At 53.7% G+C, this 9,867-nt stretch overlaps 1 long non-coding RNA gene across 3 annotated transcripts in view; it reads right to left on the reverse strand.

Moving 5' to 3' along the window:
• The window catches only part of LOC148053053 (uncharacterized), a 61,315-nt gene extending 58,599 nt beyond the window's left edge, over window positions 1-2,716 (reverse strand). For all 3 annotated transcript variants that reach the window (XR_015708730.1, XR_015708732.1, XR_015708731.1), the window contains exon 1: window positions 2,507-2,716. This is a non-coding gene — a long non-coding RNA (uncharacterized LOC148053053). The remainder of the gene's footprint in view (window positions 1-2,506) is intronic.
• Window positions 2,717-9,867: the final 7,151 nt, after the last annotated feature.

Genomic DNA, 9,867 nt, shown 5'->3' on the forward strand with positions numbered 1-9,867 from the left:
CAGACCTGGAAGCAAGGCTGTGGGTCCAGGTCATCAGCCAGGAGATGGCAGAGCTGAGTTCAGCGCTGCTCTGAACCTGGCCCGTCTGAAACCCTTTTTTCCCCTTTGTGCTGGGCCCTAGAGCAATGCAAAACCCACACAAAAAATAACAAAACCAGCGTTTCTTTCTAGAGAGCAATCAGAAATACAGGCTTCAAGTGAAGCGCCAGAAGTTGTCGTCCCCGGTCGCATTCAAACCAATAACAAATATCACCGTTTTTTTTTTTTTAAGACACCTTGCATCACCTTCCTAACATGTACTGCACTGAATATTTAATGGGAAACCAGGAGTCTGTGGAGGCATATCCACGCTCGGTGGCAAGTTAAATTAATTCTCAGACAGAGGATCAGCAACAGGGCTTAGGTGAGTCCTGACCATCGATTTCTCCTGACCTGGACCACCCCTTTCTGCTGGAAAGCTCGCTCTGAGCAGCTCATGGTCTGCACGTGGCAGGGAAGAGCCTCCGCGACAGTCACCAGAGCTGTCAGCAGCACGGCCGCACCGCACGGCGCTGCTCCCGTGGGAATAAATCCCACGGGAAGCGAGCGTCTGTGCCGTACCTGCACAGCAACCGCCCCTCGGGTGCAAAGCCCGAGGACGGGGAGCCGCCACGCTGCCGTACCCCCACACCCCCGCAGGCAGCCCAGCCGCCCCAGCCAGCGCTAAACACATCTGGAATAAAAATCCCAGTTCCCCCATTTCCCTGAACTCGGAGCTCTTTGACACAGAAGCGCTCGGTGGTAATGTAATAAACAGCATCTGCATAGGCCGAGCTTTTTTGGTAGCTGCATTTTACAGGCTGCTTGAGGTCCAAGCCTACCAGAGTCACTTTGGAAGGACAGAAAAGGGAAAATTATAGTTATTTTGCTAAACAGCAATCGTCCCGCCTATGCGCAGACAGTTGATGTATTGGAGTGGTTTATTTTCTAAGAAAATAAGTATTGTGGGTTTTCAGCCTGGCTTCCCAAAGAAATGAGGTTTGTGTAATCTCTCAAGTGTACATCTCTCCACCGAAACCAAAGTCTCTCCCCATAGCTTTTCAGTCTGCTGCTCGGCTCTAGCCAGACAGAAAAGAGAATTAGAGCTCAACAAATTAGGGGGGAATAAAACGAAAACCAGCAATTGTCCAGAGAAGAGAGACTATATTAGTCATCACTCCCTTCTCTCGCTCCCTGGGATATCACGCGGATTTGCTGGAGGGGAAGGAAAAGCAGCCTGCGATTCCTCCCCCCGTCCCTCCGAAGCCACAAAACCTCCACAAAACAGGGCTCCCTTAGCCCTGCCACCCCCAGCGCGGCGCTCGCCCTGCCTCGGCGCCCGGCAGGCAGGCAGGGGACCTCGGCAGCTGGCGCAGAAAGGTTATGCTTTCTGCACGCTTTCCCCCCCCTGCAAGGGCAAAAATCCCAGAGCCAGGAGGGAACGTGATGCAGCGGTACAGCTGAGCCACGGGAACCGGTACCCTTACACACGTGCGTGCAAGCGCACGGGGCTCCAGGCTTCTCAGAGAATAGGGTCTGCTAAAATAAACTCAATTACACTGTACAGCAGTGCATTTGAGAGCCAGGTCCTCTGGAGACCCTGGGCCAGCTTCCAAAAACTCAGTGCAAGTCACTGTTCTTATTTCAAAAAATAAAAAAAAAACAAGCCAGCAAGCAGACCCACAGCACCGTTGCTTGTTAACAAAAACAAGCCTAAACCCAGGAGCACCACGCACGGTGCAGCAGGATTTCCAGAGGCTCGCGGTGGCCTCGCCCCCCCAGGCATCCCCTGCGCAGGTGAGGGCGAGGGGAGGAAGGCCTCCGCAGCATCGTCCCTCAGCACAGCTCCGTGCTCCATCCCGGCCTCGCGCCGAGCCGTGCCAGTGCCCTCTGCGCGCTCCCCGTGTCCCCACCACGTCCCGCTGTCCTCCTGACGCTACCAGCGCTTCGCAAAAGGGGCTGCGTTAGCAAGAAAAGGCAACTTAAGCTCTGCCACCTGCAAGGCAATAGCCTGAAGCCTTTCTTCAGCATCAGGGGTTTGTGCTGGAAAACTGCCGGTTTGCAGTAGGAAATGCAGCACGGGGCGCTCCAGCTAAGCCGGGTCAGCGCCTTCAGCCCAACCTGGGCTAACACATGAAGCATGCGGTTTTATTATACCTCTCCCCTCCCTGCCAGCCCCAGGAACAGGCTGTGAAGCTCCTCCCAACACCGGCATCGACCCCTACTACACGCACCTACATGGAGGAGCTGCAGCCCCCTCAACTATCAAGCCAGCAGCTCTTCAGTGCTGTTTTTTGGAGGCAAGACCAGATCTCACAGAGGGAGCCCAGTGACTTTACTCATCTCAGTCAGCCCCAGCTCCTGCTTCACCAGAAAGCCATGCTCAGACTTTCTTAGCCAGCCTGACTACACACAGCAGCCTGGCCACTGGCTCTTTTGCAGCCTCCCTGCACCTACTTCTCCCTTTTCCTGTATCTTCATGGCTTACCTTTGCTCAGGCTCTGCTTCAGCATCATCTTCTTCAAAACCTTCCCTCCTGCTAAGCCACCAGCACCTTCAGCAGCCTCCGCTCGTGGCTTTGGAGCTCTGTACCCTTAGTGTGCCTCAATTAAGGAAGGCTGGGGCAGAGGCAGCTCAGCCAAGCTCTGGCATCGCGAGGCAGGAGCACAGCCAGCCTCCAGGGAGGACAACCAGCAGCATCAAGACCAACAGCAAGCAGCAAGCACCTTGGGGAGGGTTTAAGTAGGCTCCAAAGCAGCCTGGCACAAGGTGTTAATTAGGCACAGGTGTGGTGAGTGGGAGGATTAAACGCTTCCCTGACACTTAGGCTGGGTTGTTCCCAGGAGAGTTTGATGAGTCTGAGCCTTTCCTTAAAGCCAAACTACCTCCAGGTGGCTGGGAGCTTAGTCCCAGTCCAGAGGTGGGAGCGTGCCTGATGCAGCCTGTAACTCCAGGGGCTCCTTTGCTCCGAGCGCTGCTCAGTGCAACGGCAGGCAGTTGTGCCCCTTTTGCTGACTCTGGGCCATCTGCATCCAAAGCCGTCGTGTGTTTGGGGGTTAAGGAGATCCCTCTGCTCTACATGTGCGGGGGGAGCCGGTGCCACCTTTAAAGTTCAGCATTTTGGGAGACACGCTGTTACCCTTTTTAAGTTTTCCTTCTTAGTTTCCTCCAGGTTGTTGACTTTATTTCTTAGATCAAAAGAAAGTCAGCTTGCAGCAGGGGTGGGGATACATGGAGTATATACACAGGGCAATATATATATGGGGTAAATGTATGGAGCAAAAGCTGTTGCGGGAGGTGTTGCCTGGGGTGGTACAGCCACACCAGAGTACAGGGACACAGGCAGGTGACAGCCAGTCCTTCCCCACCACCATTCAGCCGCTTTGGGTGGTCCTGGGGGTGCAGCTGAGGAAGGTGCCACCACGCTCCTTTACAGGGACAAGGTCAAAGCCTCCGGGACACCCCGAGCCTGCTGCAGCTGAGCCGCACGTGGCCTGGGAGGCATCCAGGACCCGCGGGCATCCCACCCTGGTCAAAGCCGGTCCTCCTACGCCTCCTCCTTACATCACTATAATGTCATCTTTCAACAGGAGGGTGGCAGTCACGCCGTGTAGCAAAACAGATACCCACCACCTCATGGAAAATCATCTGCTTGTGGACATTTTCCTTTCTCTCTCTCTGCTCTTTGTTGGTGGCCACCCATCGCCAAGGTTCAGCTCTGGCAGACCGCCCGCTGATGAGTTTTCCAAACGCCAGCAGCTCGCTGGCAGCTCGGAGGATCTGCCTCCAGCACCCGCGCAGTTCAGGCCCTCAGTTTTTTTATTTTCCTGGTCTGGGTGCGTGTTTGCTCTTCTTCACCTTGATTCCTGAAAAGCCAAACATCTGACGCTGGGGTCACGCTGGAAGGAAATGGCAATCCCAGCTGAAGGCGCCGCGCCGCCCCTTCGCGGCTGAGACTCCTGCTAAAACCTGCGTTTCCTCTGCAGTGTTAAAAAGCCTAATATTAAAAATAAAAACAAAACAAGGAGGAAAACCAAGGGTGAAAAAGCAATCAACAGCAGCTCAGTGCTGCTGGCTAGCTGCCCACTTAGTTGGATGACAGACATGCAAACACACCAATAAATGCAAAGGCACAAGAAATGCGGAGTCCCATCGCTCTCGCCTCGCCATCTTCCACGAATTATCGGGGGCGCAAACCAGACAGGAGCTCCAGACAAGCAGATTGTGATGTCGCTGGTGCGTTCTTTATGTTTTCCCCCTTTTTTCCACCGCTTCAAATACCTGGCAAGGACTTTTCATGCTGTCCGAGGCACGGGGAGGCTTTTCCCACAGTTAATGAAAGGTTCCTGTTTGCCCCTCGCCGCCTTTGAAGCCCAAACCCCCCCCCCCGGCAGCCCCAGGAATTTGCTGGTGATTTACGACTATTTGGACAAGTGGCGAGCAGAGAGGGGCTGGGGGGGAGAGCCCCGCTCCTCCCTGGCAGCGGGCTCCGAAAAGGGGGGCCGGGCTCCCCCCGCCTGCTGACACCTCTCTACAGGGTCCCGAGTTGAACGGTTTTGGTGGGACGGCTGGGTTTGCTGCCGGCGGGACCTCGCAGGTGCCTGGGCAGGTTGAAGGGGTAAGAAGGTGCACGCGGTGAGTTATCAGCACCGCTGGAGGGGCAGCCTTCGTCCCCACCAGGACCTTCGGGGCAGCAAAACACATCTGGGAGGGCTGAAGATCAGGAGGATTTAAAAAAAAAAAAAAAAAAAAAGCATAAATCACACTGGTAAAATTCCTGCTTGTCATCCTCAATTATTTCCAGAATTTCCTGCACTGAAGGCAGGAGTTCACACATCGTCCCATGACTCCGGGAGCGGGAAACTCAGGAAAAAGCTGGACATCACGAGAACAGCCCCAAAACCACTGGAAGCAAATTGCTTCACATTTACAAGCACGTGGAGGAATCTGACCAAACTGCAAGGACTTGTTAACCGTTCCTCGGCCCATCCAGCCTCGCAGGTTTCTGAGCAGCCCCTTCCCGACGCGCGGCCGCTGCGGAGCACTTTCCTCTCGCCTCCGCCCTGCAGCATCCACCAGCTCCCGTCCTCCCCAGCTGATCGAGCTTCGAAGCCCAGGCGCTGGCTCACGAGTGCCCCGAGCGCAGGCCCAGCCGTGCCCGCCTTCGCGCCGCGCTGCTCCCCTCTGCAGCCCTACGGCGATGCCTGGGGACAGCGAGCTCCCAACGCGCCCGGCGGCCCGCTGCCATGATTTTACACGTCTATAAACCATCGCTTGTTCGGCCCCCGAGCCTCCGGAGGGGATGCAAAAGGCTGCTCTGGCACCAGCAGAGAGAGCTGAGCAATTCCCTGCCTGAAGAGGCTTTCAGCGTGACTCCCGGCAGACAATTTTTGTGTGAGTGCTTCTTTTGCCAAAATGGAAACAGGAGATCAGAGTTGGTAAACCAATTCTGGACAGAGGAAAAAAATCAGAGAACTGGGGAATGAAACAGAAAGAAACCCTCTGCCGCCACTGGCAAAAACACGTTTTACTGGTCAGCCTTGCATTTTTCCCCCGAGCCTAGATCTGCTTACGCTGCTCAGTTCGGACTCACTTTTCTCTTTCTGCCCGAATTTCTGCCCCAGTTCTCGTTTCTCCCTTTATGCACCGTCCCGAAGCTGGCACGAGCCCCTCTGCCCGGCATCTTCCATGCTTCCTGCTGTCCCTCCTGCTGGGCACAGCCGGCGCAGGGATGCTGCTCGCTGCCGGCGCCGGTCCCTCCTGCCCGGCTTTTCCAAAGCTTCGCTTCTGTTTGCTAATATATTTTAAATCCTCGGATTTCCAGTGGTTTTGAAATGCACTCTTCGACCGCCTCCTAATCCTCACCAGCTTTAATTCCCCAGTTTGAAATACATTTTAAAGGAGATTAAAGTTTACTTTACCGCTTCTCATAGGTTTTAAAATTCTGATGTCAGAGTAAGGCCGACTGCCCTACCGGCAAACTGGAGCCACGGAGGATGCTGCAGGCCAGCAGCCCCTCATCCCTGCCGCTCCCTGCAGGGCTTTGGCCCGGGGAGCTGCTGCTCCGGGCCCTTGGCAGAGCCTGTCCCCATCTCCGACCGTCGGCCGGCGTCCCAGGGGGTCGCAGGGCCTGAGCATCCCCCTGCACAATACTCCCCAAGAAATTTTATGACGTTTCTGGCACTTTGGGAGGAAAAGTTCAGATTAGGGTAAGGCTGTTTTCTCTCAGTGTTATGCATTTCTTTTTTTTTTTTTTTTTTTTTTTTTTTTTTAAGAAGCAATAGTACTGCGCTTTTATGGGGAGCTGGGTTGTGTTTTGGGATGATTGGAGTTTAGGGAGGAATGTCAGGCAGTTAAGCTTTCTAGCCTGCCCTGCTGGGGAGAGGGAGGCGAGCCACTGCGACCCCCGGGATCCCTCTCCCGGCCCGTCTCCCCCAGCAATTCCGAGCCCCTTTTGCCCATTTACTGAACCTGAGCATCTCGAAATACCGATTCACTCCCGACTTGCGAGAGCACGGAGGTGGGCAGGCAAGGGAGATGCTATTTCTGCCTTCGCTGAGGGCAAGGCTGATGAAGGAGCATGGCCCCTATTAGACACCCCGTGGCTGCAGGGAAGCCGAGGATGCGGTTCTGAGTTTCGGAGAGGGAGAGGATGCTGCCGGTGCGAGGCGGGCAGCGTGCCCCCGCTCCCAGGGCACCGCCCGCTCAGCATCTGCCCGCGTCCCCGGCTTCCCGGTCCTCCTCCTCCTCCTCCCTTTTCCCTTCTCATAAGTAAATAGATTATCTGAAACTGCTGCATCCTGAGAAAGAAAAAAAGAAATCCTCTGTACATTCCCCTTCTTCTTTCAAATAAAAGAAAATATGATATTGGAGTTTTGCACTAGAATTATTGTAATATTCTTTCTTTTACAAGCGCCTTTAAAGTTCATCTTTATGGTTCCGATATTGAAACCATTGCAAAGGAATTGTTTGTGGGGATTATTTGACTTTTTATTAAAAAAATCAAAAACAGGTGGGTTCCTCGTCATCTGCACTTAAGTTTTTAATAAAAAGTAAAAGTTCTGGCACATCACCGACTCTTTTTTTTTTTTTTCATTTTCATTCTCTCTTTGGCCAAAGATAGGACACATCTTTTTCGCTTTTGTGCTGAGGAATATGATTCAGAGCGCACATACCTATAGGCTTGGAAGTAGAGAGCAACCCTGAGTTCATCACCCCAAGATTTGTTAGCTGGGTCTCCAAAGGAAGCACGGCTTTTGCAATCGCGCTGCCTGCCTGCCTGCAATTCCCCTGCCCCTGCTCCAAATAACTCCCGGACCTTTCGGTGCGAGCGAGTTAGCCAGGGGAGCGGGTGCCTGAGATGCATGATGTGCCCAGCGCCTTCGGAGGAGCTGAAGAGGGGTAGCCCCGCTGCGCAACGTGAGCTCAGCCCTAGCATCAGACAGCAGAGAAGCTACAAAAGAGGTGACCCAGCTTCACGCAGCCCTGGCTGTTGGGAGGCAGAAGGCTGAGGACCTGGGACCCTTGGGCATCGTGGCTGCTGCAGCTTCCCGCAGCTTCAAGGAGAGGCTGGGCAAACGAAGGGGAAAGAGAGAATGCTGAGGGTGGCTGAAAACACCCCAAAATACCTCTAGCCCAAGAAGCGGCTGGCAAGTGTCCGGGGCTGGGTGTCACACGTACCCGCCTTGCTCTCGCACCCTTCTCCAGGCGAGGGCACGGTGATGGAGACACCTCCCCGCTGTCCCCAGCCCTCTGCCCGCAGGGCTGCAGGGCAGCCTGGCATCTTGGGAGGGTGCCCCGGGAAAGTGGGCTCCCCCTAAACTCCCAGCCCTACCGAGCATCCCCGAGCGCTTTCCGCAGGTGGGAGCGATCTGGAGAGCAGCGGCTCTGGAAAACCTTGCAGGCTCGTGGGCCTGGGGACGGGGCTGGTTTTGGTTTGGGGATGGTGCTAACACCCGCTAGCTGTTTCATTACCCTGAACTCCGCTTCTTCCCAGCGTCTTTCCTCCCGCCGCGAGAGTTTCCTGTATTCTGCTTATCACGTTTTATTCCGTCTCCTAAATTCAAAAGGAAATAAAACTTGTCTGAAGCTAATAAAGCTCATATGAAACCCCGAGCCCTGCAATGCCTGGTGGGGTGGGGGCGTTCAGTGGGCAGCAGCCCCCAGGCGCTGCACCGGGGCTCCAGCTCACGCTCTGCGCTCCCCCATGGGTTATCTTAGCTCTGGATACAAATTTCCCTGCCTCTGTTCTGCGGTCTGCCTGTCAGCTGCGGGTTGCCATCCTTGTAGGAGCAATGGGAGAAGGAGCGATATTAATTTCTTACGTGTTTATCGTGTCTTTTTTCAGCCTGCTGAGGAAGCAGCACTGATGGATTGGAGCTCTCCTTGAGGGTTGTGCTTTCTGGATCTCCCTTGCTCTCTGTGGTTCCTCCTGGACTCCCTCTCAGTCTTCCCACCAGCCAAACGGGCTGCAATAAAATCACCAAAAATACAAATAAGGTGGCGATGAGGCACTCAGCCCCCCGTGTGTTGTGCTGCAGACCTGCCCTGTCGTGCACTGCGGCCTGATAACGTAGCTGCTGCCGTTGTTGTGCATATTTGAGCGTTTCCCCTGCTTAGCCATGCTGAAGATCTGTATTTCTAAAAAACTTAACCTCCAGCTGCTGGCTTCAAAATCTGACGTGAATTTTAGCCATTGGAAAGCAGCAGCGAAGGGTTTTGTCTGCATCGCAAGCAGCTGGCTGGCTTTCTGAAGGACGTAAAAGAGTATGATGCCGTTTCACAGAGAAAATCAGGATGGGTTGTACATGTCTTTGTTCGAAGCCAATCGTCTCTAAACCCGAGTGGAAGCAGCACACTGGGAGAAAGGAGAAGCAGGGCCCCAGGATTATGCGGTTCTGTAAACACAACTATTTGACAATTATCAATGCAATACAGACACGTGCCAGTATTTTGAGGTCAGATAAATACAAGTACATAAAGCAAAACAGAATCATTTTAAGATCTTGGCCAGCGCTTTATTAACCCAGCTACAAATTACTTTAACTCTTCCCAAAGCTGAAGAGGGTTATGAGAAGCCTTTGCTCAGCAAGCCTGCCCTGTGATGTGTTTCTAATAAAAAAAAGCATCTTCAGAAGATGACAAATCTTTCTATTTGCATCCCAACAGCTGAAACCCCCCTGTTAACGTTGCTGTTGAAAGAAGTGAGTACAGCCTTCCAAGCACAGAGCCCATACGGACTAGATTTTCGCTTGCAGATGGTGGGGTTCCTCCACTGAGCTCAATGAACCTGCCCAGGTCCGGCCCAGGGACCTGGACGTCACATCGTCCTAAGGACGGCACGTCCTGGGCTTTGTCTACCGTGCTCGGACTCTGGCACATCATTTATATTGTCCTGCAGCCGCTGCCTGTGCTTCTGCCTGGGACTGGTGACCGAAACCTGGCACAACTGCTCGGGAATATTTTTCAGTGATCTGCCTGGAAAAAACCCTATAAAATAAAGAATTCTTTGAGGTATGGAGTCAGGTATGTACAGGGAAGGGAAACAGAAATATTCATGCTGTAGCAGCAGGAGAAAGATTGGGTGATAATAAAACAAGCAAGCATACAGTATCTCCTAAAACAAGCTCCAACTTGTTAATGAGCAAACTGATCCAAAACCAGGCAGATTCGACTCAGTTTCCACGAAGGGATCCTGTTTGCTGCCAGCTTTCATCTCCTAGAGCTGATGGTCCTTCTGTGTGCCGGAGAGATGGTGCCTCTCGTGCAGCATTTGTGGTCCAAACGGAGCAGGGGAGCACCAGGGAGGAGCAGAGACCTTGGTCCACAGCTGCAGGTGTCTGAGAGCCG

The sequence above is a fragment of the Nipponia nippon genome, unplaced genomic scaffold (assembly GCF_047370975.1).
Source record: "Nipponia nippon isolate SJK-2023a ecotype South Korea unplaced genomic scaffold, ASM4737097v1 scaffold_4, whole genome shotgun sequence".
Classification (NCBI taxonomy): domain Eukaryota; kingdom Metazoa; phylum Chordata; class Aves; order Pelecaniformes; family Threskiornithidae; genus Nipponia; species Nipponia nippon.